The sequence below is a fragment of the Erinaceus europaeus genome, chromosome 8 (genome assembly GCF_950295315.1).
Source record: "Erinaceus europaeus chromosome 8, mEriEur2.1, whole genome shotgun sequence".
Lineage (NCBI taxonomy): Eukaryota > Metazoa > Chordata > Mammalia > Eulipotyphla > Erinaceidae > Erinaceus > Erinaceus europaeus.
The window spans coordinates 9,973,570-10,000,282 of NC_080169.1; the positions used below are offsets into that span (position 1 = coordinate 9,973,570).

The 26,713-nt window shown below is 42.6% G+C and overlaps 1 protein-coding gene across 2 annotated transcripts in view; it reads right to left on the reverse strand.

Moving 5' to 3' along the window:
* The window catches only part of GLI3 (GLI family zinc finger 3), a 137,450-nt gene extending 124,486 nt beyond the window's left edge, over window positions 1-12,964 (reverse strand). Inside the window, exon 1 of one of the 2 annotated variants that reach the window (XM_060195879.1) lies at window positions 12,826-12,964. The gene's annotated coding sequence lies outside the window, so the exon portion shown is untranslated. The remainder of the gene's footprint in view (window positions 1-12,825) is intronic. The other variant, XM_007535469.3, reaches the window with a different exon arrangement.
* Between the last annotated feature and the right edge of the window lie 13,749 nt (window positions 12,965-26,713).

Genomic DNA, 26,713 nt, shown 5'->3' on the forward strand with positions numbered 1-26,713 from the left:
CCAGTTCAGTGCCTGTGAATACCTTCAGTCAATATCTACTCTCAGGCCCCACTGCTGAGTGCAACACAAAGAAATTTTATCCAAGAAGCTGGCACTGGGACTCCCTGAATATGCATTATAATTAGGGCCTGCTTTCTCTGCAACTGATGACTGAATTCACGATCTCAGACATTTAAAACAGTGCAAGACAGAAATAAGGAGTGTACTCTCCGAGTACAATTTTATTTGTCTCCTGTTCATTTCTGAATGTGAGCTAAAATGTGAGCATTGAATTTTTCACTACAAGCTCATTAAAACTGAAAAGTAAAAAAAAAAATTCTTTGGAATGGAATCTTTACCCACATTTTTCTTTTATTTTTTTGTTCTCTTTTTTTTTTTCTTGCTGTCAAAACCTCAAGATTCCACCATTCTCAACAGCCTGCTTTTTTCCCCCCTTCAGATAGAGTGAAAGGCAAAGACAGAGAGAGAGAGAGAGAGAGAAGAAGAAGAAGAAGAAGAAGAAGAAGAAGAAGAAGAAGAAGAAGAAGAAGAAGAAGAAGAAGAAGAAAGAGGAGGAGGAGGAGGAGGAAAGATACACCATAGCACAACTTCATCACACATGGAACTTCATCTTCTTGTAGCTCTTTCATATGGGGAGCAGCAACTTGAACTCAGGCCCTCACACGTGCAAAAATGTGCAACATTTTCATGCCTATACAGGAAACTATGGAGGTAGGTAGCGTAAAGTATCGGTTTGTGAAATTTTTCCTTCTCAGTTAACCCTGAGAAATGTTAACCAACAAGTCTCAACTGATATACAATGAAAAAAATGTTAGGAATAGCAGCAGTAAGGCCTAAAAGATGGAAATAAGATTCGCTGCATATGAGCATGGCAACAAAAGAAAATTATAGCAAAGGCAGACAGACTAAGAGATGGCCCTGTAGATAGTGTTGGACTTGTCAGCATGAGGTCCCAAGCTAGATTCCATCTTTGGCAATGCATAGTGGTTCTCTGTTTCTTTCTCTATCTCTCTCCCTTTTTATTTCTCTATTTATTAAAAAAGTAATTTTATGTATACTTCTATTAATTTGTACACATATAAATCACTATTTAATGAATATGAAAGGGAAAAATTTGATTGAATGTCTCAAAATTTTTAAATCACAGAGTCTTTTTAATACACAGGCTGAATCTTTGATATGTTGATTCTCTTTAAAGCTTAGACCAGGGAAAACAGAAGCAACCGGTGGCACAGCTATATACAAATAATGTCAAAGGACATAAATTATGGTGATGTTGTGTAGGATACAGGAAATCCTAAAAAAGGGATATTTCAAAGTTAACTCAATTGCCAAATAATGTGAGTATAGCAATAACTATTGCCTTCTTAAAATCTGAGACAGCAGGAACCTCCAGCTTCCTCTACAAAGCCTATTATCTCCCCCAGTCCTGGAACCTCTAGAGTGGGGCTCACTTTCCTGTATGCTTCTCTCATACCAAATGATATTGCATCCACTGATCCCAACCTGATCAACGCAATGAGTACCACTTCAGCATGCTTCACTTCAGACTGTGTCCAGAGACGTCAGGCATAGAATGTCAACCCTTCAGCCTCATTACTCCGGTGAGACCTTTCCTTTCATAGGATTCTCTAATTCCATTCCAGGTGGTTCACTTCCTAACAAAGTCCCAAACCCTAGATATAGACCAGGTCCCATGAGATAGAGCATATGTTCACATGTAACCATAAATTAGGGCAAAATATATACCTGAAAGCAAAAATACACAGTAGTCCGCAGTGAGTCAATATAAAGTTCCTAATGAAATAGTGTCTACTTAGACTTAGATACCCTCTTTTCACCTACTTCCTATTACAGTTTTCTCACTCACCCCAAAGCTAATCTTAGCAAAGCAAGGACTGCAAAAGCAGAATAAGGGCAAGAGACTGGCATACTTTAATGATGACTCTTTAGTCACTATCAGGCCACCCCATCTGTTAGGGCCCTATTCAGGGAGTCCTGAGATTCCCAAACAGACATGATGGGCCTAGACCTCAAATAAATCCCTCTCTCCATTGTTACTGGTCATCTCTATCAGGAACAATAAATTAGACCTCTTTGTGGGCCCCATAGAACCTTGTCCTCAACTTGGATCAGTAATGACAGAGAACATTCATCCTCCGAAGGGAGGATAGACAACATACTCTGTTATACCTGAGGAAGATGGGTCCTGATATTGGGGCAGCTTGGAAAATTCCTACTCATGACCACAAAGTGTGAGCTCAGATCTACAGAGACACAGAGGTCACATAGGCTCCTAAGCTGAATATGGGCCCCAGATCCCATCAAATGGATGGGGTTTACAGTCAACAATATTTATACCCCTTTCCCATATTAGGGAGCTACTCTCTTCCCTGATTCAAATTTCTGATCTTTTTTCCAGCCATGACATCATCTCCCCAGACAATAACTTGGATCCACCTGCATTTCACATTTCAGGCTCAGGGAAAAACAAACAAACAAACAAACAAACAAAAAACAGGCGCTTTGGAATATAACTAAAATATGCCTACTAGCTATCTACAAAACAGAGACCCTGCCACCCCCCACCCAACTCTTCATCTGCACTATTCCAGTCTTTAGGCCCATGATTGCTCAGCAATTTGTTTGGTTTTATATGTTAACTCTCTTTTCAGCCACCAGGTTCCAGATGCTAGCAGGATTTGACCAGACTTCCCTGGACCGGCAACCCCGCCAATGTGTCCTGGAGCTCTGCTTCCCCAGAGCCCCACCCTACTATGGAAAGAAGAGAGGCAGGTTGGGAGTATGGACCGGCCTGTCAAGGCCCATGTTCAGTGGGGAAGCAATTACAGAAGCCAGACCTTCCACCTTCTGCAACCCACATGACCTTGGTCCATACTCCCAGAGGGTTAAAAAATAGGAAAAGTATCAGGGGAGGGGATGGGATATGGAGTCCTGGTGGTGGGAATTGTGTGGAGTTGTACCCCACCTATCCTATGGTTTTGTCAATGTTTCCTTTTTATAAACAAAATTAAAAAAAAATGAAAGTACTTTAAAAAATTTTTTTATTATCTTTATTTATTTATTGGATAGAGACAGCCAGAAATTGAGAGGGGCGGGGGTAACAGAGAAGGAGAGAGACACCTACAGCCCTGCTTCAACACTCACACAAACTTTCCCCTGCAGATGGGGACCAGGGGCTTGAACCAGGATCCTTGCACATTGTAACATGTGCACTCAACCAGGTATGCAAAAAGTAATTTTTTTAAATAAAGAGAAAGAGGGCAAAGAGTAAATCTGGATATGGGGTGTCCTTTTAGATCAGATATATTCAGATACTAGGCAATTATATTTTAGTATCTGCAGGCACTAGTCATTGGGTATTAGCCGCTGTATTCTGCCTTGAATTGTTACTGATAACAGCTAATAAATAGGATTCGCTATGTTTAAATCATTTTGATTTTTTTAACAAAGCAGGTGCTGGGCTGGATTTGGTTGACAGTCTGGTCTGTGTTTATTAGATGGTGCTTGGAGAAAACTTCTCTGGTAAGGAGATATCTGAGTGCAAGGAAAGCTAGGGAAGAAAATTCCCAACACATATATTTAGCGATGTAGTCAAACATAGCTTATATTCATTCTTTTCTTTCTTAATCTTTATTTACTTATTCCCTTTTGTTGCCTTTGCTTTTTTTATTATTGTTATTGATGTCGTCCTTGTTGGATAGGACAGAGAGAAATAGAGAGAGGAGGGGAAGACAGAGAGGGGGAGAGAAAGACAGACACCTGCAGGCCTGCTTCACCGCCTGTGAAGCGACTTCCCTGCCGGTGGGGAGCCGGGGGCTCAAACTGGCATCCTTAGGTCGATCTTTGCGCTTTGTGCCACGTGGGCTTAACCTGCTGCGCTACCGCCCAACTACCGTAGCTTATATTCTTATAAGCTTAAATGCATCAACCATTGATCACTTTTTAAAAATTATCTTTATTTATTAAACATGTCTACATTTATTATAAGTGTCAGAAATTGAGAGAGTAGGAAGAAGGAGAAAGGGAGAGAGACAGAGAGACACCTGCAACCCTGCTTCACCACTCGCAAAGCTTTCCCCCTGCAGGTGGGGACCTGGGGCTCAACCAGGGTCTCTGCACGCTGTAACACGTGTGCTCAACCAGGTGCGCCCCCACCTGGCCTCCCATTGATCACTCTTTGCACATGTTTAGAAGGGTCTTCTGAAAATGTTACTTTTAGGTATTGCTCAATATTCCCACAAGTCAATGAATTTCAATTTACCAAAAACACACTCTGCCGATGCATATGTAAACTGTACAGTTGTTTACAGTCTACAAGTTCTACAGAAGCAAATCAGGTATATGTCTATTTATTTTCACACTAATAGGTTTATTAAGCTACAAGATTCTTTTCCTAAACCCCATCCTCTTCACATGGGAATTTGTACTAGGCAGTAACAGCTGGTGACACTGAAAAGTTCCTTCCAGAAAAATGAAAGTTAAAAGCAGTACGTCTTGTGGGAATGGATGATGTTCTTTAAATATATATATATATATATATATATATATATATATTGACTTTTTTTCCTGGGTATGGACACATCAGGAGTTTTTTTTTTTAAGTATTTATTATTATAAAGAACATCACCCGGGGGGTCAGACAGTAGCGCAGTGGGTTAATCGCACATGGCGCAAAGCGCAAGGACAGAGGTAAGGATCCTGGTTCGAGCCCCCAGCTTCCCACCTGCAGGGGAGTCGCTTCACAGGCAGTGAAGCAGGTCTGCAGGTGTCTATCTTACTCTCTCCCTCTCTGTCTTCCCCTCCTCTCTCCATTTCTCTCTGTCCTATCCAACAACGATGACATCAATAACAACAATAATAACTACAACAATAAAACAAAGGGCAACAAGTCAATATATATATAAATAAATTTAAAGAACTTCACCCATTCTCACAAGACATAATGCCTCTTCCAGAGTTATGCAAGGTTACAACCTTTGAGAAAACAGACTAATGAGGTCAGGTGGTGGCACACCTAGTTGGAACACACATGACACAATGCTCAAGGACCTGGGTTCAAACCCCTGGTCTCCACCTGCGGGGGGAAAGCTTCATAAGTGATGAAGCAGTGCTATAGGTGTCTATCTGTTCATCTCTCTCTCTCGTTTCCCCTTCCTCTTAATTTCTTGCTATCTCTATCAAATAAATAAATAAACAAATGGTAATATTAAAAGTAAATAAAAATAGATAACCAATAAGTAAAAAAGTACGACCAAAATTATTCTCTTCACTATTTGGATAAAGACTAAGGTTCTGTTCTTACTGATCCACACAAAATTAGTTCTATAAATAAACCCACTCACTGATTTTTTTTTAAATTTTACTTTTTTGACTGTGGCTTGATAAAGCATGTAAACTGACATCAAAGCATGTGATTCTTGAAGCAGGAGAGACACTCTGGTTTTCTACTGAGCTTATGTCCTGGTAAATTCGGTGGAAAATAATTTCCAGGGGGCCGGGCCACTTAATACTAAGTGCACATAGTATTAAGCTCAAGGATCCACATAAGGACCCAAGTTTGAGCCCCCACTCCCCACCTGCACTGGGGACGCTTCACAAGTGGTGAAGCAGGTCTGCAAATGTCTATCTTCCTCTCTCCCTTTCTATCTCCCCCATCTTTCTCAATGTCTCTCTGCTCTATCCAATAAAATGGGAAGAAAAAAAAATAGCTACCCGGAGCAATGGATTCATAGTCCTGGCAACAAGCCCCAGCGATAACACTGTAGGCTAACTAACTAAATAAATACCACTTCCCACATCCCTAGTTTTCAACTTGATGGAATTAAATAAACATAAAGTAGTAGTCATTTTGGAGTCGGGCGGTAGCACAGTGGGTTAGGCGCTCATGATGCAAAGCACAAGGACCAGAATAAGGATGCCTGTTCGAGCCCCTGGCTCCCCACCTGCAGGGGAGTCGCTTCACAGGCGGTGAAGCAGGTCTTCAGGTGTCTTTCTCTCCCCCTCTCTGTCTTCCCCTCCTCTATCCATTTCTCTCTGTCCTATCCAACAACAACGACAACAACAACAGTAATACTACAACAACAATAAAGCAACAAGGGCAACAAAAATAAAAATAAAAAAAAAAATAAATAGAAAAAATAATCATTTTATTTTACCTGACAATTCCCCAAAAGATATCTACATTCCATGTGATACTTTTCGAGTGCTAAATTTAAATTCCCAATTGTGAGTTCACAAAGGAATATCAATAAATCAGAATGTTATTTCTAGCACAGTATTTGAAACAAAATCTGTGTCTGTGCTCTCTTCACTGCTTCCCGTAGACTGTGGGTAACACTGTGAAAGTAAGGAGGGTAAACTAGAGGCATTCCATTTAATAAACTGGTTTCTTTAACCTAAGCTGACATATTTCCGTACATATTTATAAGGCTTGGTGGTTATTATTAGGCTGTAATTGCAGTTGTTCTAACACCTAATAAGCCATGGTTGAAAAAACAAAGGCAGGTTAATTTGTGATTTCCTCTACTCATTCAGAGGCAAATTAAGTGTCAAACAGCTAATACAGAACATATTTCATTTTATGAGATTTTAATTTAATTCTGCACCATACCGTTGATGCCTTAATATAGGGTGGTTTATCTAGAAAGAAGAGCAATTTATAAACCTCTTTCAATAGAATCTTTAATGATAGGATATGATAGCATAATTATCACAGTGCCTGCCATCCTTCTAGGCAGAGATCTATCGGTAGTTCCATCATCAACACAAATCCTATTTTCAAGAGGCTTATAATTTAAATCTTAAAGTTGGCACCAGAAGAACAATTATGTGTACAAAATAATGAGAATAGCTCCAAATTTGGCTTTCTTGTAATTAAAAATATTTATTCCAAAACCGATTAAGCTCACTTGGTCTCATTTTCTTTAAGACAATTATAGAGCAAGTACTTTGGAATTCAAGTTCTAGATAAATATAAATAATTTCACTTTCCAGGTTACACTACCTCAAGTAAGATTTTCTTTCTTTTCTTTCTTTTTAAGGGTGGGAGATTAATGGTCTACAGTATAATCTTTTTTTTTTAATTTTTTTATTATTGGATAGACAGAGAGAAACTGAGAGAGGAGGGGGAGATAGAGAGGGAAAGAGAGAGAGAAAGACACCTGCAGCTCTGCTTCGCCACTCATGAAGCTTTCCCCCTGGCAGGTGGGACCAGGAGCTTGAACCTGGGACCATGAACACTGTAATGTGAGCACTTAACCAGGTGTGCCACCGCCCAGCCCCCAGTATAGTCTTTTTTATTGCTGGGGCTCAGTGCCTGCACTACGAATCCAATGCTCCTGTGGCCATATTTTTTATTTTTTTTATAGAACAGAGAGAAACTGAGAGAGAAGGGGAAGAGGGAGAGGGACCTGCAGACCTGTTTCATTGAGTATTAAGCGACCTTGCCTGCAGCTGGGGAGCCGGGGCTCGAACCGGGACCCTTCCGCGAGTGCTTGCTCTTTAAACTATGTGCAATGAACCTGGTGCGCCACCGCCAGGCTCCCTATAGTATCGTCTTTAACACAAAGGCACTTTTAATCTCTCTCTCATAGGTGTCTGGAAGACACCAGGACTCCAATACCCCCTCCTCATCTTTTCCTTCTGCCTTCCTCCCCAGAGTTTTTTGCTTTGATGCAATGACTATACCCGAAGTTGTCCCTATGTTTGCTCTGTCATTTATTCTTCAGATCCACCAGATAATTCAGTACTGGTATTGCCGGAAATACCCTCCACCCCCAAGATAATGATGGGTATCTAAGTCAGTAGATACCCATCCAGAAGATGGAAGCACCCCAGGGATTCATGACAGAACTAGACCAGAACAAAAACTCAGGATTATTCAAAAGCCAAAGTGACTCCAATGTTAACCTCTAGCATCTGTTCAGAGTTTCTTTCTTTCTTTCCTTTCTTTCTTTCTTTCTTTCTTCTTTTTTTTTTAGAATTTCATTTTTTTAATATTTATTCCCTTTTGTTGCCCTTGTTTTATTGTAGTTATTGTTGTTGATGTTGTCGTTGTAGGATAGGACAGAGAGAAATGGAGAGAGGAGGGGAAGACAGAAAGGGGGAGAGAAAGACAGACACCTGCAGACCTGCTTCACTGCTTGTGAAGCGACTTGCCTGCAGGTGGGGAGCCAGGGGCTCGAACAGGGATCCTTAAGCGGGTCCATCAACGCTCTGCTCCACGTGGACTTAACCTGCTGCACTACCGCCCGACTCCCCCCGCTCCCCACCCCCCCCCACACACACTCACTTTTTTTTTTTCTAAGTGCTCATGGAAGTCTCCCTGCAACATAGTGCAGCAGGTAAGGCAGATCACTTCACTTCAGGAAGTGAAAGCAATCCAGAGTTGCGGTGGCTAAGGGGTACTGAATGCAAGCACTTTTGTAGAGCCCCTTAAAGAAAGTGCCAGCTCGGGGGCAAGCAGTGACGCAGAGGGTTAGCCTAGCCGCACATGGCACAAAGCTTAAGGACCCGCGCAAGGATCCAGGTTTGAGCTGCCTAGCTGCAGGGGGGTCACTTCACAAGCATGAAGTAGGTCTGCAAGTGTCGCTGTTTCTCTGTTCCTCTCTATCTCCCCCACCCCTCTTAATTTCTCTCTGTTCTATCCAAAAAATAAAAAGTTGGCCATAGAGCCCCAGTGATAACCATGGAAACAAACAAATAAAAAAAGAAAGTGTCAGCTCCACTTGGAAGTAGCAATAGGCATAGGGATAAACTAGAAAGGAAGTGAAGGCATAGGGATAAACTAGAAAGGAAGTGAAGGCATGAAGGCAGGATCATGGAAAAAATGAGGAAAAAAATATATATGTAGATATAGATAGATAGATACATAAGTAGATGTATGGATGTGGATATAAATTGTTATAGAATCAGGGCCGGGTGGTGGCGCACATGTTTTAATGTGCAAGGACCCAGGTTTGAGCCTCAGGTCCCCACCTGCAGGGGGAAAGCTTTCCAAGTGGTGACGCAGTGCTGCAGATGTCTCTCTGTCTCTCTCCCTCGCTATCTTCCCCTCCCCTCTCAATTTCTGGTTGTCTCTATCCAATAAAGATAATAAGAAAACAGTTATAGAATCACCCCATAACAATGATCTTGGGAGAACTATTGCAACTTCCAATATAGGGATAGGAAACAAGACGCTGATGACGGGAACTGTATCAATTATACCCCCTACTATCTTACAGTTTTATAAATAAATGTTAATGACTCCCCTCAAATCTCACCACAGTTCTCCTTTGGTATTCTCCATGCAGATACTGAGTTCAGGAACACCCCCTTCCTACAGACACCAAAATCGTAGTTGGCCTTATGTATCTTCAAACTCCATATACTCCCTCCCTGTCTCACAAAACTACCTGGCACCTGTCAACGATTGAAGCTGTGACCACAGAATTCTGTGATTAGGATAATATTTTTTCTTTTAAATCTGCCTGTAAGTGAAGCCAAGCAGTTCAGACCCTGTTGTTCAAGGGTCAGCTTTGTAAGCAAGAGTCAGTCACCAGAGACCCCGGCACGGCTGGAAGGCACAGCAAAAACAGGACTCTGCTCATCACTGTCTTCCAGACTGGACCAACATGAATGGGTGAACTGAGTACCTTTTATAAAGTGTCACTGCCCAAAAAACTTGAAGGAGGGGGGCAGTGAACAATAACTAGGAGAAGTGCTACTACAAAGGCACATGCAAGGTGTTAAGAGGAATAGCCTCTGTGAAATTCAGCGAAAAGTGACATTTGAATTAGACCTTGACAAAAGGGAATTGAAGCACGAGTGTACCAAGCAGAGAGGAAAGGACATCGGGAGTAGAGAGAATATGGCATATAAAGACACAGAGGTGAGACTTTCCTTAGCTTCCCAGAGCCCATAAACCAAAACGCATGGCCTCTGTGAATCTTCCACCCATGACCCTCCTAGAGCCACAGACTCGTGAGCTCACCTGTCTTTGTACCCACAGCAATAACATCCCCTCTTAGAACCTTCCAGAACTTAGGGTCAGCACTAACTACCAGCCTTACATTGTGAGTTTTTAATAACATATATATAGTTAAGGAGATAGAGGGAAATGTAATCAAAAGCTGCTAATGTGTCCTCTCAGGACTGACGGAAAAGGCAGGAAGTATTCAATTCTGTAAAATCCCAACATGCTCTTCTGAAATACAACCCCTCACCAGGATTCTCCAAGCTTGATCTGCCTTACCTTGAGGTGTTTTATCCCTGGGAGTTAACTGCTGCAGGCACATTGACCAGTGCTTAAAATACCTAGTGAGGGCGATGTGAGGGTTTGCTGCTATTATTCTGCTAAGTTTTTTTTTTTTTTTTTGCCTCCAGGGTTACTGCTGGGGCTGGGCGCCAATGCTTCCGGAGGCCACTTTTCCCATTTTGTCCTCTTTGTTGTCATTGGTGCTATTGTTGTTGGATAGGACAGAGAGAAATGGAGAGAGGAGGGAAAGACAGAGTGGGAGAGAACAACAGACACCTGCAGACCTGCTTCACCGCCTGTGAAGTGACTCCTGCAGGTGGAGAGTCGGAGGCAGGAACCAGGGTCCTTGCGCCGGTCCTTGCGCTTTGCACCACGTGTGCTTAACCCACTGCGCAACCGTCCGACCCCCTGAATTAAGGATTTTTACTTATAAGTTCATAATCCTATTTATTATTATTGGGGTTTTATTTTGTTTTGTTTTTGCCTCCAGGGTTATCACTGGGGCTCAGTCTCAGCACTACAAATTCACTGCTCCTGGTGGTCATTTTTTCCATTTTATCGGATAGAACAGAAGGAAATGGGAGGGGATGGGGAGAGAGAAAAATAGACACCTGCAGACCTGCTTCACCGCTTGTGAAGCATCCCCCCTGCAGGTGAGGAGCCAGGGTCTCGAACCCAGATCCTTGCACTTCTTATGTGTGCTTAACCGGGGTGTATCACCTGCCGGCCCACTCCTCTTCCATCACAAGGTCAAGTATAGTGACCTCAGAAGACCTTGCTCAGTCGATGACCTAGTTCACTCTGTGAAATCTGTTATGTGATCTTTTTTTTTTTTTTTTGCAATTGCATACAAAATCTGATTTAATGACTACGATATTGCAGAGACTGATGTCTGGGAGGAACTGGCCACTGCTGTCTCCAAGGCCAGACTTTCCTCTGAGAGCCCCGTGGTCTCGATCTGTACCTCCAAACCTTTTGCACAAGGAAATAAATGGCATGGCAGGCTTCAGTCTAAATTCAGAGCTTTCTCCTTTTTTCTTAGGTGCTTTTTAATTTTTTTAATATTTATTTATTTTCCCTTTTGTTGCCTTTGTTGTTGTAGTTACTATTGTTGTTGTTATTGATGTCATTGACAGAGAGAAACAGAGATGGGGAAGACAGAGAGGGGGGGAGAAAGATAAGACACCTGCAGACTTGCTTTACTGCTTGTGAAGTGACTCCCCTGCAGGGGGGAAGCAGGGGGGATCGAACCAGGATTCTTATGCCAGTCCTGGCACTTTGTGCCACCTGTGCTTAACCCGCTGCGCTACCACATGACTCCTGGTGCTTTTAACTGGTCTCTGAGTTTTATGGGAGTGTATTTCTTAGCAGAAAATACTTACTTGTATTCCAGTGAAAAGTGAGAGAATAAGTCACAAATTCCTGTATTCTCTGTACAAATACCCACTTCTCCTTTAATGCCCGTGGAAGTCTGCAACACAGATTTATTACTTACCTCCAGGCAAATCTGCTCTGAAATTACAATTCAGTAATGGGAGACGGATCCACAAAACTGTTGGTAAAATATTATATGTGTACTTGGGCATGTAGTTCGGGTTGTTAATATCAATTAATTCTGTTCACAGAGGAGGACTTGTTTTAAAACAACTTCATTTTTCTCTGGCACATATGTAATTACACAGCTGTAACTAATAGCCGTGGAGATGCAATCTACCATCTAAATAACCAGCATTATCCTTCAAAGTATTATTTGTGCATTTCTAACTTTGCTGTCTCAGAATGAAGGAGAATTACCAGAAATGACTAAATGTATACATGGATATGTATGGCACAGCTCCCACCAGAGACCAGTTCTAGCTATTACAGCAGATACCATTTTCTGGACAGTCTTATGTAAGCTCGCCATTTTTATCAATAGTTTGCAAATTCCCTACCCCCTTTCCTGACAAACCCCATGAGGTAACATTTGTCTCCAGGAGATTTTTTTCCCCCTCCTTCTCGAATATATGCTGTCACCACCATTCTTTTCTTTTATCTCTGTGTAAACCATGTGCTCCGTCACCATTGCCATTTTGTTTGGATGACATTCCCGTCAGTGAAATGACTGTGGTATATGTATGTACCACAGAGGCTATGAATTTTACCATAAAAAACTTCACTATAATTTGTCGTTATTCTTAGGACGAGACTTTTATGTAAGAGCATGAGAAACTTCAAACCTAATCTCAACCAAATATATATATATTGAATGGTCACCTTCCACGAAGCCTCGACTTTTAATCTAGTATTTATAGCCTGACAAAGCAAAAGTCAGCAAAATATATAGGAAGTACTTGTTAGCCACCTAGTGTGACAGGCATTCTTCAGCAAGCAGCGAGATCAGCTTCGGTGAGTTCAGGAAAAGAGAGATCTGCTGGATTTCCAAAATAAATCTTATATTTCTCTCACATTTTCAAAGACCAGTTCCCAGGCTGGTGGGGACAACAACAACAACAACAAACAGTGAGATTGTAAAAGATAGTATTTTCTTCTTTTTCGCGAATGAGTAAATTCATAGTACTTACACGTGCAAAGGAGGTATTGGAGATGGATCATAATGGTAGCGCCCTTCGTGATGTCTTGCGTCAAGGGGTACAGGAGGGTGGAATGCAGGAAAAAGATGAGAAGGGTCTGAAATTAAAAAAAAAAAAATCTGTATTAAAGAAATCCTTTGAAACAAAATTCCAATCCATGAAGCAATGCTTCTAGACAGCCTTCACAATTTATACTGAAACTACCCTATGAACCCAAGGAGGAACTCTTAAAAGTTTATGATGAGGCATGTGAGGGACCAGTGAATGCCTACACCTCAGGAAGTAGAATTGATCAGTGAAACTAAAGCTCAGAGATAAGTGAGCAAGAGTCCTAACATCTGCACCTATACTGGAGGAAAGTCAAGTGAAAAGATTTAGAAGAGGTTGAGGGCATAAGACCAAGAACGACAGATCACAAAATACTAGTGTTTTAATTGTGCTGTCCAGAGCTGTGGCATTTATAACCACATCCACGATGCTGTATAAGCATCTATTCCAACCCCTGGTAGAATCCATGACATTCAAACACATATATTTAGAAAAAGTAAAATGTAGACTCTCATCATATTTGTTCTAAGTGAGACGGGGCTCGGTGCTTGCATTGCGAATCCACTGCTCCTGGAGTCCTTTTGTCCCCCCATTTAGGACAGCGAGAAATGGAGAGGGGAGGGGAAGACAGAGGGAGAGAGAAAGACAGATACCTGCAGACCTGCTTCACCGCCTGTGAAGAGACCCCCTCTGCAGGTGGGGAGCTGGGGGCTTGAACCGGGATCCTTAGCTGGTCCTTGTGCTTTGCGCCACCTGCGCTTAACCTGCTGCACCACTGCCCGACCCCCAATAAATTCTTCACCAGCTAGGCTTGAAGAACTGAGCTGAGACTACCTGAGGGGGTCATTTGAATCAACAGAGAGGATGCTGCTCCCATTTACCTTGGACCCAGACCTCCCGGCTCAACTAAACCTTCCCAGGCTGGTGTTTCCAACACTCTTGTCTGTGTGCACTCCTCTCCCCCATGTACAGTACACTAACAGATGGTTAATTTTCTCCAACAAGCCTTTAAATAAACTCCCCCCCCCCTGATTCTCTGCAGACTGAAGTGAACCAGATTATTTCAATTTTTTAAAATTTTTTATTATCTTTATTTATTTATTGGACAGAGAAAGCCAGAAATTGAGAAGGGATTGGTTGACAGAGGGAGAGAGACACAGAAACACCTATAACACTGCTTCAACACTTGCAAAGCTTTCCCTCTGGGAGGGATTGAACCCAGTTCTTGCAAATGGAAAAGCATGCACTCAACCACGTGCGCCACTGCGTGGCCCCTGATCACATTTTATCATTAGAAGGATGGCTGACACTTCCTAACTAGTATTTAAGACTATCCCAGTGTGGAGATAGATAGCACAATGGTTATGCAAAGAGACTCTTTAATCTGAGGCTCCAAAGTCCCAGGTTCAATACATGGCACCACCATAAACCAGAGCTAAGCAGTGCTCTGATAAATAAAATAAATTGAAATTAAAAAATTTAAAGACTATCCCAAAGTTTTTTTTTAATATTTATTTATTCCCTTTTGTTGCCCTTGTTGTTATATTTTGTAGTTTTTATTTTTGTCTTCGTTGTTGGATAGGACAGACAGAAATGGAGAGAGGAGGGGAAGACAGAGAGGGGGAGAGAAAGACAGACACCAGCAGACCTGCTTCACCACCTGTGAAGCAACTCCTCTGCAGGTGGGGAGCCGGGGGCTCAAAGCAGAATCAAGGAGCCCAAAATACAGAGTATACCTGTTACAACAAGTATACAAAAATCACCATTCAAATCTCTTGGTAATCTGCACAGAGCCACGTTTTTTGCTATTACTCAAAATGTTCCCAGGAACATATATATACTGAACAAATTATGCCTAGACTTCAGGGTAACAGGTGATTGCCGACGATTTCAAATGAAGTACTGCGAGTAGGTTTTGAACAACTGCAGGAAGAAGCAATCCAGAAACTCTACGGGATTGGGACTGGGGGCGGGGGAGCCGGGGTCAGGGCAGACTGCGCGTGCGCACTGTACACTCAGGGTTTTGCTTTGTCCCCTCTCTATTTTCTTTTTGTCCTCCTCAGTTTTTCTTAGACAAGCATCTTTCTAACTGCAAACATGTTATTGCAGAAATTACAATGTCTTGTATTCCAGCTTGGCATTATTCTCTTGCTGTTTTTTTTTTTTTTTGAGAATTTAAAAAGTAAGGTTATGCCCCACCCACCCCCCAAAAAAAAAAGTAAGAGGGGTCCGGGCACACAGTGCACAGAGCAAAGACTGGTGTAAGGATCCTGGTTTGAGCCCCTGGTTCCCCACCTGCAGGGGGGTCGCTTCACGGGCGGTGAAGCAGGTCTGCAGGTGTCTGTCTTTCTCTCCTCCTCTCTGTCTTCCCCTCCTCTCTCCATTTCTCTCTGTCCTATCCAACAACGACAGCAAGAACAACGATAAATAACAAGAGCAACAACAGAGAAAGAATGGCCTCCAGGAGCAGTGGATTCATAGTGCAGGCACCGAGCCCCAGCGATAACCCTGGAACCAAACAAACAAAAAAACCTATTTGGAGATAGTTGATGGGGGTAGGGTGGGGGCAGGAGATAACTCACCCAGTAGAGTGCACACTTTACCACATGCAAGGACCTGAGTTTGAGCCCCTGGCCATCACATGGCAGTGCCACATAAAATGGAAGCTTTATGCATCAGTAAAAGCAGTGCCCTGGTGTCTCTCTTCCTCTTCTTTAAGTCTTCTTTCTCTTATCTTTCACTTACTGTCAAAAAGTGATGGAATATGTGAGTCAGGCGGTAGCGCAGCGGGTTAAGCGCACATGGTGCGAAGTGCAAGGACCGGCGTAAGGGTCCCGTTTTGAGCCCCCGACTCCCCACCTGCAGGGGAGTCGCTTCACAAGCGTGAAGCAGGTCTGCAGGTGTCTGTCTTTCTCTCCCCCTCTCTGTCTTCCCCTCCTCTCTCCATTTCTCTCTGTCCTATCCAACAACGATGACATCAATAACAACAACAATAATAACTACAACAATAAAACAAGGGCAACAAAAGGGAATAAATAAATTTTTTTAAAAAGTGATGGAATTTTGCAGGTACAAAGCTCTGTTGAACAAAAAAAGATAGAAAGAAAGGAAAAGATAAAAAAAGATAAAATAAAGTTGACAGAAGAAAGTAGATACCTAAAAGTTCCATGATTGAAGAGGGTCACTATAGTGAAAATGTGAACATACGCAGTATTTTGGATTATGGTAAAATACAGGTGTTTGAGGATGATAGAGAGGGAGAAAAGAAATGCACTTGGTATTATTACATCCTGTGATGTCATGATGAACGACATTGAAAATTCAACAAGTGAGAGATAACTACCTGTTGGTTTATCACAGTTTCTGTCTTTTATAGCTATATGCAGAACAACTGATTTAGGGTTGTTTTTTGTTTGTTTGTTTGTTTGCCTTCAGGGTTATCACGGAGGCTGGGTGCCTGCACTACAAATCCACTGCTCCTGGAGGCCATTTTTCCCCTTTTGTTGCCTTTGTTGTTTTTTTATTGTTGTTGTCATTGTTGGACAGGACAGAGAGAAATGGAGAAAAGAGGGGAAGACAGAGAGGGGTAGAGAAAGACACCTGCAGACCTGCTTCACCGCCTGTGAAGCGACTCCCCTGCAGGTGGGGAGCTGGGGTTCGAACCGGGATCCTTATGCCGGTCCTTGTGCTTTGAGCCATGTGTGCTCAACCCGCTGCACTCCCCCTCGCCGCCATTTAGTTTTAAGTGCACTACTTAATGACTTCATATTTTTCATGGGAAGTCCTCAGGTTTGGAAGGCCTGCATTCCACCACTGAGCTATCTCCCTTCTCCCTCAGCCTGATTTTAAATACTGGAGTAGGTCCAAATGAGTCATATTCAAGTCCCTGGAATGTGAACAGCGCGGAAGTGGCTCTGTTTTCCTGGCTTCCTTTTTTTACAGACTGCTGCAGTGAGAACCCATTTGCCACCTGCAGGTTTCAAACTGAATACATGCTGTCTGAGTTAGTAATCGGAAAAAAAAACACTAGAATTGTTGGTAAATAAAACATTCAATGCCTTCTTCTTCTAGCGTTTGCCCTTCTTCCGTAGCCAGTCAACAGCATCAGGTTGAGCCTGATGTAAAGTTTCGAGACCTCCTAAATGCTTCTTGTACCTACCATTTCATATGGCCATTTCAAGGGACACTGTGACAACTATGTCAGAGTTGGAAAGTATTTTCACTTCTTGGCACTTGGCTGTGTTGTGTGATTAAATTCTCTCTGTTAAATAAGTGGGTATTAACTATATCTGATTTTCTCTTTGTGGGTGAGAATATAAATTATGCCAAACACAAATCCAAATTTCTCATAGCCACAGTATTCACAATGTGTGAACTTACTATACACTCAGTATATATCTGATGTATTAAAAATGTAACAGTCATACATTTAAACAAATGTTTAAATTGGGCAAGGGTAGATATCATAATGGTTATGCAAAGAGACTCTCATGCCTGAGGCTCCAAAGTTCCAGGTTCAACCCCTTGTACCACCATAAACCAGAGCTGAGCAATGCTCTGGTAAAAAAGAAAAGGAAAGGAAAAATGTTTTAATTATCTTTATTTATTGGACAGAGACAGCCAACAGAGAGGGAGAGAGACAGACAAGACAGCTGCAGCACTGCTTCACCACTCACAAAGTTTTCCCCCTGAAGGTGGGGACCTGGGGCTCAAACCTGTGTCCTGGTGCACTGCAATATGTGCACTCAACCAGCTGTGCCACCACCGGCCCCATCATTACATTTTATATCAGTACTTATAATGACATTGCAATGATCATTATATGTACAGGAATGAAAACAAGTCAGCTAATCCCATAAAACAAGTATATCTAAGTGACAGATAAAACCTACCTATAAGACAATCACAGACAGTTAAAAGGCATTGCTGTCTTTTCATTTTCAAGAAATTATTCTAATGAGATTTTTAATTCTCATTCTCTCTCCCTTTCTCTTTTCTGAGTCACAGAGAAAATAACCAAGCATTGCTCAAGTATTTGAGAGTATTTGAGGGAAAGATGCAAAACACAATTATCAAGGCATTTAACAGTCATTTCTCACTGTTGAATCTGTCATGTCTTGTGATTTTACAAGTAAACAGTCAATGACGGGAGTCGGTGCCTTATAATAAATACTATTTGCAGGGGGGAAAAATGTTTTGTTTTTTCCAAGCAAAAATGAGATCTGCCTTCTGGACTTAGGTTAAATAAAGAACAACGAATTAATGTACGTGATTTGAATTTTACCACAGACATCTGGCTTTAGTTTAAGTATTTTCCCACTTCTATTGGTTTCCCCCTAGATTTAATTTAAAATATCTTATCTGGATTGATGAGGTCTGTGTGGACAATTATACTTTGTGTCAGTCATCAGCAGTAATCAGTAATCACACACCTCTTCAGTCTTTTCCTAGGCAAATGCCGTGAAACACCCCTCTTCCAATTCAAGACATGCTTGACCATAGCATTCAACAGTACACATGAAGTATAAAATAAGAGGTGAGCTTAGTTGGTATATTCTGTAATGAATATACTTTTAAAAAACATTCATCGTTAAAAATCTTCTTGATTCGAATAACCTGATGTCTCACAGGACACACACTATTACTTCTATCTATGCATCACCAAGCTAGGCTACTGTGTCTTTCAGCTTATATGACATCACTTCTAACATATTTTGGGGAGAGGGGGGAGGTCCTTTACCAGAAAAGGTTAAGAACTTCTCTTGCATCTTTGCTTGTCATTTCTATGTGGAAAAACACCAACCTGTTCCATCACAGGCCCAAGAAGCTGTCCAAGAAAACCCACATGACAAGAGCAGGCCTGTATCGCCAGCAACCACCATAATTATCCACCTCGCGGTTTATTATTTACACATGAGCAGCGCAGCTGTGGTGCATCATAACTCAAGTGTATGTGTAATAAGTTACCGCACCGCAGCCATCTCCTGTTCTGGCCCTTGACAAAACACCACATGATGACTTTTCCAAAGTCAGGCAAAAACTGCTGAAGCAGAAGGAAGTGCCACTAAACCTGGCTACCTCCTATTTATCATACAATTTCCTGACTGATGGTTCCACAAACCAGCTGCTAAGTGCTGTGTACTCTACTGTCAGCAAACTAACGGGCTAAATGGAAGACAGGGAGAATAATGTGCAGAACTGGTGGAATCAATTTTACTGAGGGAATTAAAATTCTACCAGGTGGGGGTGCGTCTGTGGAACAGTGGTAAGCAGTCAACTGTACATGCTTATGCGTGCAAAGATGATTTATTACAGACTTGCAAGAGGTTTGACTATTGGACCAAATTCCTCTTAGACTGAACCTAGATTCGAAGAGTGTGTGTTATCCGAGGCTTGAATGGAATAGTCTTTAAAGCCCATAGATAGGTAAATGGCTTGACTCATGTTGAAGCTGAGATGCTCTGTGAAAATACTTGTGCAGGGTACAGTTGTTAGTATTCGATTTCACGCTGGCTGTCATCACACTGCACATTAAGGGGGTCTCATTAGAAATGAGAGACATTGATTCCTTTTTTTTTTTTTTTTAAAGGTCTCTTCACAACAGTTTGAGTTGATCATAAAACTTGTAGCCAGGGCCGGGTGGTGGCACACCTGGTTAAGCACATGTATTACAATGTGCAAGGACCCAGGTTCGAGCCCCCGGTCCCCACCTGCAGGGGGAAAGCTTTATGAGTGGTGAAGCAGGACTGCAGGCGTCTCTCTGTCTCTCTCCCTCTCTGTTACCCTCTTCCCTCTTGATTTCTGGCTATCTCTATGCAATAAAATAAAATAAAATTTAGAAAAAAAAAAAAACTTGTAGCCAAGGAAAGATGCTTGGAGCCTTCTCTTCCAGTGCATCATTCTCCCAAGAAATAGTTTTAATGTCCTCATGCTACAAGAGCTCTTGGATATCCCTCTGGAAAAACTCTTTTAAGGTTAGCCATTTACATACAAAAACTGTAGGTTAAAAAAGGGGGGGATCAAAGTCTGCTCAGCCAGTGCCCTGAAGAAATAAGTCACCAAATGATACTTCAGTGGCCTAAGAATGCCCAGAAAACAGCACAGGAGAATCCACAAGAACCAACTGCCAGAAGTCCTCTGGCTTACTTAAATGCTGCAGTCATCTGTACACTGACTTTGAAATGTATTCCAGATCAGAGATGGAGATTAGTTTTCCTGCCGCTGAAACCAACCTGCTGTAGTAGAAGTTCCCTTGCTTCAAATTTGCTTAATCGTCAACCGTAAGTACAGCTATCATTAAAAACACATGAGCAGGGAGTCTTGCGGTGGCGCAGAGCACAAGGACCGGCGTAAGGATCCCAGTTCAAGCTCCCAGCTCCCCACCTGCAGGGGAGTCGCATCACAGGCTGTGAAGCAGGTCTGCAGGTGTCTATCCTTCTCCCCCCCTCTCTGTCTTCCCTTCCTCTCTCCATTTCTCTCTGTCCTATCCAACAACGACGACAACAATAATAACTACAACAATAAAACAACAAGGGCAACAAAAGGGAATAAATAAATAAATATTTTTTAAAAAGGTGAAATCACCATTAAAAACACATGAGCAACAACACTCGTTATATCAAAACCAAAATAACCCAATGAGCACCCATCAAATGAGGTCTTAAGTATGAGAAAGAGAGAAAGAAAAAAAGAAAACTTTAGCACTCCATTGGGATGGTCAAGAGATATCTAGTTTTCTCTCTCTGCCTCCAGGGTTATCACTGAGGCTCAGTGCCTGCACTACAAATCCACTGCTCCTGGAGGCTATTTTTCCCCCATTTTGTTGCCCTTGTTATTGTTGCCACTGACGTTGTTGCTGGACAGGACAGAGAGAAATGGAGAGAGGATGGGAAGACAGAGAGGGGGAGAGAATGACAGACACCTGCTTCACCGCTTGCGAACCGACTCCCCTGCAGGTGGGGAGCCTGGGGTTCAAACCCAGATCCTTAAGCCGGTCCCTGCACTTTGCGCCATGTGCACTTAACCCGCTGTGCCACCACCCAGCCCTCTCTATCTCTTTTTCTTTCTTTCTTGGGCATCTCCAGTGGCCACCTTGCTACCTAAAATACCTTTTCTGGGGCTCAGTAATCCAAGAAAAACATCATTATGTGTATGGACACCATTCTCAGACTTCCTGTTTCATTCAGACATGCTCCTATTCCTGCCCATAGGCTGGAAATTGCAGATGGACAGCAGGACTCCTGAAAGGAGCCGATGAGCCATCTCAGAGCACTGCCCAATAGGCCTGATGAAGAGTAGGCAGTAGCCAGGCACTCAGGACCCACCTGCACTGCTGGGAATGGAATCTACCACAGCTCAGGTAACAGCTTACGGACGCCCTGAGTATCCTTAGAGCACATACCAGAAATCTTCCTATTCTCACATGCATGTTGTGTGAAAATGGAACATTTGAAGAATTGTCAATGTTGATCATCTTATTTATAAAATCCTGACAATATGGTGTCATTTCAAGATTTTTTTAAAAAATATTTTTATTATTAGATAGACGCAGAGAGGAACTGAGAAGGGAAGGGGAGGGAGGAAAAGAGACAGAGAGACACCTGCAGGCCTGCTTCACCGCTTGTGAAACTTTCCCCCTGTAGGTGGGGACCAGAAGCTCGAATCTGGTTCCTTGCACATCGTAATGTGCACACTTCACCAGGTATGCCACCGCCTGGCCCTCGATTTCAAGATTTAACAACAACAACAAAAAAACTTATGAATTTAATATACTCTAGAAAGCTCAAAGATGCTTTGCATTGAAAATATTCTGTCACATTATACCACAGCAAGAGACTACCTTACAAAAAATATGCCATGCAAACTACTTGTACTGGCCAGTTTTTGTAAATAAAGTCTCACAGGAATATGGATGTCAATTGACCTATGCTGGTACTGCTGCTATAGCTGGATCAGAATACATCACCAACTCATAGGGAGAACCTACGAAACAAGGATAGAAAGGGACACAGAAGGACAACAAAAGGGAATCAATAAATAAAGATTAAAAAATGAAAAATGAAAAAGAAAGGGACACAGAGCAAAACACAAAGTCAGAGTTGGGCTGAGTGTGGTATATTACCTCTAAGCGGAGAAGGAGGGGATGGGGGGATAGAGAGGGGTGGAAAGGGTCTGGGGTCTTGGTTCATGATGGTGGAAAGGGCCGAACTAAGTTGGGGATGAGAATATTTTGCAGGTACAACCACAGAGAGATTGCTAGAGAAATGCACATCCAGAAGACAAAGAGATACGCCCTCACACCTGTCAGAACGGCATGCATTGAAAAATTAAAGTCAGGCAGTCGGGCGTTAGTGCAGTGGGTTAAGCGCATGTGGCACAAAGCACAAGGACCGGCATAAGGATCTCAGTTCGAGCCCCTGCCTCCCCCCACCTGCAGGGAGTCGCTTCACAGGCGGTGAAGCAGGTCTGCAGGTGTCTATCTTTCTCTCCCCCTCTCTGTCTTCCCCTCCTCTCTCCATTTCTCTCTGTCCTATCCAACAATGACGACATCAATAACAACAACAATAATAACTACAGCAACAATAAAAAAACAAAGGCAATAAAAGGGAAAATAAATAAATATTAAAAAATAAAGAAAAAGAAAAAAGTCAGGGGTAGATGACATAATGGTTATGCAAAGAGACTCTCATGCCCAAGGCTCCAAAGTCCCAGGTTCAATCCCCTGCACCAGCATAAGCCAGAGCTGAGCTCTAGTAAAAAAAAAAAAAAAGAAAGAAAAAAAACCCTATTTATGTGGCCCAAGAGGTGGCACAGTGGATAAAGCATAAGGATTCGGGGGGGGGGGGGGGGCGTCCGCTTCGCAAGTGGTGAAGCAGGTCTGCAGGTGTCTTATCTTTCTCTCTCCCTCTCTGTCTTCCCTTCCTCTCTCCATTTCTCTCTGTCCTGTCTCAACTGCAGAATTAACAGTAGCAGGTAGTAAAATGTGAAAAGAAAGCAATGTTTTACATTTAACAATGCACAATTATGCTTATTTCCTCACTGGATCCTCCTGGCTTCATTATCAGTCAACTGGTGCCTTGTCCATAATTTGTTCATAAAAGCTAAATGGGGGGGGGGGGCAGGGGAGCTGGGCTGTGGTGCACAGGGTTAAGCAAGAGGTGCAAATCCGGATAGGCCAAGGATCTAGGTTGGAGCTCATGCTCCCCCCCGCCTGTGGGGGTGGGGTGGGGTTGCTTCACAAGTGGTGAAGCAAGTCTGCCTGTGTCCATCTTCCCCTCCCCTCTCAGTTTCTCTCTGTCCTATCTAATAAAATGGGGGAGGCCACCAGGAGCAGTGGATTCATACTGCTGGCACTCACTGAGTCCCAGCGATAACCCTAGAGGCAAAAAAAAAAAAAAAGCTAAAGGATCCATTCAAAGGGGCATACACTAAGGTATCAGATACAGGTTGGTGCTCTTAGCGGTGTACTTGAGGAGTACACCATCATCTAGCCGCCCATCAGAGCCCAAACTCAAACCTTTTCCTGAGGTCTGAGCCATGAAAACAGATGAGACAAACACACCAAGTCTCACCTCTAATAGCAGGTGACACAGACTATCAGGGAAGGCTCAATCACAGAGAAAGATTAATCGGGGGCCAGGTGGTGGCATATTGCCATGCTCAAGGACCCAGGTTCAAATCCCCAGCCCCCATTTGCAGGAGGAAAGCTTCATGAGTAGTGAAGCAGTGCTCAAGTGTCTCTCTGTCTCTGTCTGTCTCTCTCTCTATGTCCCCCTTTCACCTTCATTTCTGGCTGTCTATCCAATAAATAAAGATAATAACAAATAAATTTAAAAGTGTAGAAAGATTAACAGTCACCAATCAGAGCCATCTTAAGAACTACTTTGAAGGAGATAAAAAAAAAAAAAAAAAAAAAAAAACAGTAGTGGCCTGAAGAGTGTGCTGGTTGATGAGACAAAACTCAGATGAGAAAAGAAAATAAAAGTCACACCATGGCCCAGGCCAATCTCCCACCTGAGCACTGTGGAACATTCCCATCCACCTAACAGGCCTCCAACTACAAATAACTAGAAAACACCCAAAGCAGTCCCACTGACTCTTCAGACTCTCCCTTGTGCAGGCTTCTCCACCCTTCCAGCCTACACAGGGCCAGTTCCCAGAAGAACCCTCATCCCCTGGGCCTAATTATAGCTCTGAAGTTCATCTTCTCGCTCTAAGTCGTAGCAGACAATGGTGGGCACTCAGCAATAAGCTCTCCACTTGGGCCTTTTCTGAGACTATGTGTCCTTTCCCACCAAGGAAATGCTGAGGCTCCAGTAAGTTCAGGATACTTAAGCAGGTCGCTAACACCCATATGGAAAAGGCTCTTTGACACAAAAGGTTGGAGGTCAAAAGTTTAAAAGCTCATGACAGAAATGACAGAGGCTCCTCAGCTCCCTGCCCTCCCCCTTTTGTCAATAACATCAAAGGCCCTGGCCTATTCTTAAGGCTGTTATTGTTATGCCTTTGGAATCCACTGAAATTCCAGCATGTTTATTGCACACTGGGAGCATTGAAAGACCCCACTTTCAGCTTGGAATTCTCACTGTCCAGGAACATGGCAAAGCAGGACCGCACAAAGCTTTTAAGCAAAGAGATTATTTTAAGGGTTCTTTTCACTGTGATTGTAAATAGAAAGGCAAACAGAGTAACTTCTTGAAAGGATGCGCAAACAAGTCAGAAGGGAGAGAAGCCTGCACTATCATAGAAGAAAAAAAAAGAAAAGAAAAGCTTCACATTTAAGATTGTAAGCAAGGAAACAAGCCTTCCTCCCCCCCCCACCCAATTATCTTTAAATTTCTCATTTCTCTGCAGTCCTATAGGAGGATTTTACTTACACACACACACACACACACACACACACACACACACACACACACACTACTGTCAATACGAGCACTGACACTTAACTCACTGGAGAGAAGTATCTTTCTCCTTGAGAGTGGTGTCTTAAGGGCAGTTGCAGCATTTTGTACTGATGGAATCTTTGCAGAGATGGTGGAAATTCGCCTTGCCTGAAACTGCCTGTGGTCTGTTTGTAAAGCTGAGGTGACGGACTCATGATGCTACTAGCACGGGCCCCAAAATGGATGAAATTCAAATACAGAATTCAAACCTCAGAAGTTTGTTATCATTCTGCACTTAAATACTCTCCATCCTTTAAATATATATATTTTATTTCTTATTTATTTATCTGAAAGAGACAGAGAAATCGAGAGGAAGGGTAAATTAGGGAGGGACAAAAAGAGACTGGCAGCACTGCTTCACAGCTCTTGAAGTTTTTTTTTTTTCTTTTTCTTTTTTCTCCCTGTAGGTGGAGAATGGAGGCTTGAACCTGGGTCCTTGCATACTGCAACATGTGTGCTCCACCAAGTTTGCCACCAACCAACCCCTCTCTTCGCCCTGACTACCCCCATCTGGACTGACACCTTATAAGTTCTCTGATTATCAGAATCAGGTGACATTCCTGACTATCACACTCCTACTCTGCCATGAACAACTCCCAAGTTGCATGCTTACAAGGAAGGAAAATCCTCAAGTCATTCTCTGTCCATGCATGTCCCTCAGTGTGCAGATTTAAAATTAAACAAACAGGGAGAAAAAATGAAAAAAATGTCCCTGGGGAGTTGGGCAGTAGTGCAGCGGGTTAAGTGCACGTGGCGCAAAGCGCCAAGGACCAGCCAGCGTGAGGATCCTGGTTTGGGCCCCCAGCTCCCCACCTGCAGGGGAATTCATTCACAGGTGGTGAAGCAGGTCTGCAGGTGTCTATCTTTCTCTCCCCCCTCTGTCTTCCCCTCTTCTCTCCATTTCTCTCTGTCCTACCCAACGACAACATCAATAATAACAATAATAACTACAACAATTAAACAGCAAGGGCAACCAAAAGGAATAACTAAATAAATATTAAAAAGTGGTCTGGGAGGTGGCACAGTGGCTAAGGCACTAGACTCTCAAGCATGAGATCCTGAGTTCGATCCCCGGCAGCACATGTACCAGAGTGATGGCTGGTTCTTTCTCTCCTCCTATCTTTCTCATGAATAAAAAAATAAATTCTAAAAATAAATAAATAAATAAATATAAAAAAGAAAGAAATAGGAGGGTATAGGATATGAAGTTCTGGTGGTGGGAATTGTGTGGAGTTGTACCCCTCTTATCCTATGGTTTTTGTCAGTGTTTCCTTTTTATAAATAAAAATTAAAAAAGAAAAGAAAGAAAGAAAGAAAGAAAGAAAGAAAGACCACAACCACTTTTGTGCTGGCTCAGAACTATGCCACGTTCCGAGCTCCAGTCCTGCAAAGTTCACAGTTGTGGGTTCCTCTCATGTTGCTTACTCTACCTACTCTACTCTGCTCCCTCATCTGGCTTCCTAGCCTTCCTATTCTAACTTGTTTTAAAACGATGAATCAATTTCAGATTTTCTCTGATGGGTTCTCACGGTAATGACCCGGGGCATATTAATCACACTGCGAGCCAGGGGTCCCTTGTCCTGGGGCCCCCATCTTTTGATGCAATGCCCTTACATACACATAGAGGACAGAGACCATTATTTCCCTCTTTCAGTCCAGACAAGCTACCATGCTTAGGAACTGCTAACGGAAAGTCATATTGCCAAGTGTACTAACTACTTTAGGGATACGGAAGCACGGTGGATTTTTGTCAACAAATGTACTCTGTCAAACAGCAACCATCAGGGACATTTTTTTTTCTTTTCTTTCTTTCTTTTTTAATATTTATTTTCCCTTTTGTTGCCCTTGTTTTTCATTTTTTGTTGTAGTTTTTACTGTTGTTGTTA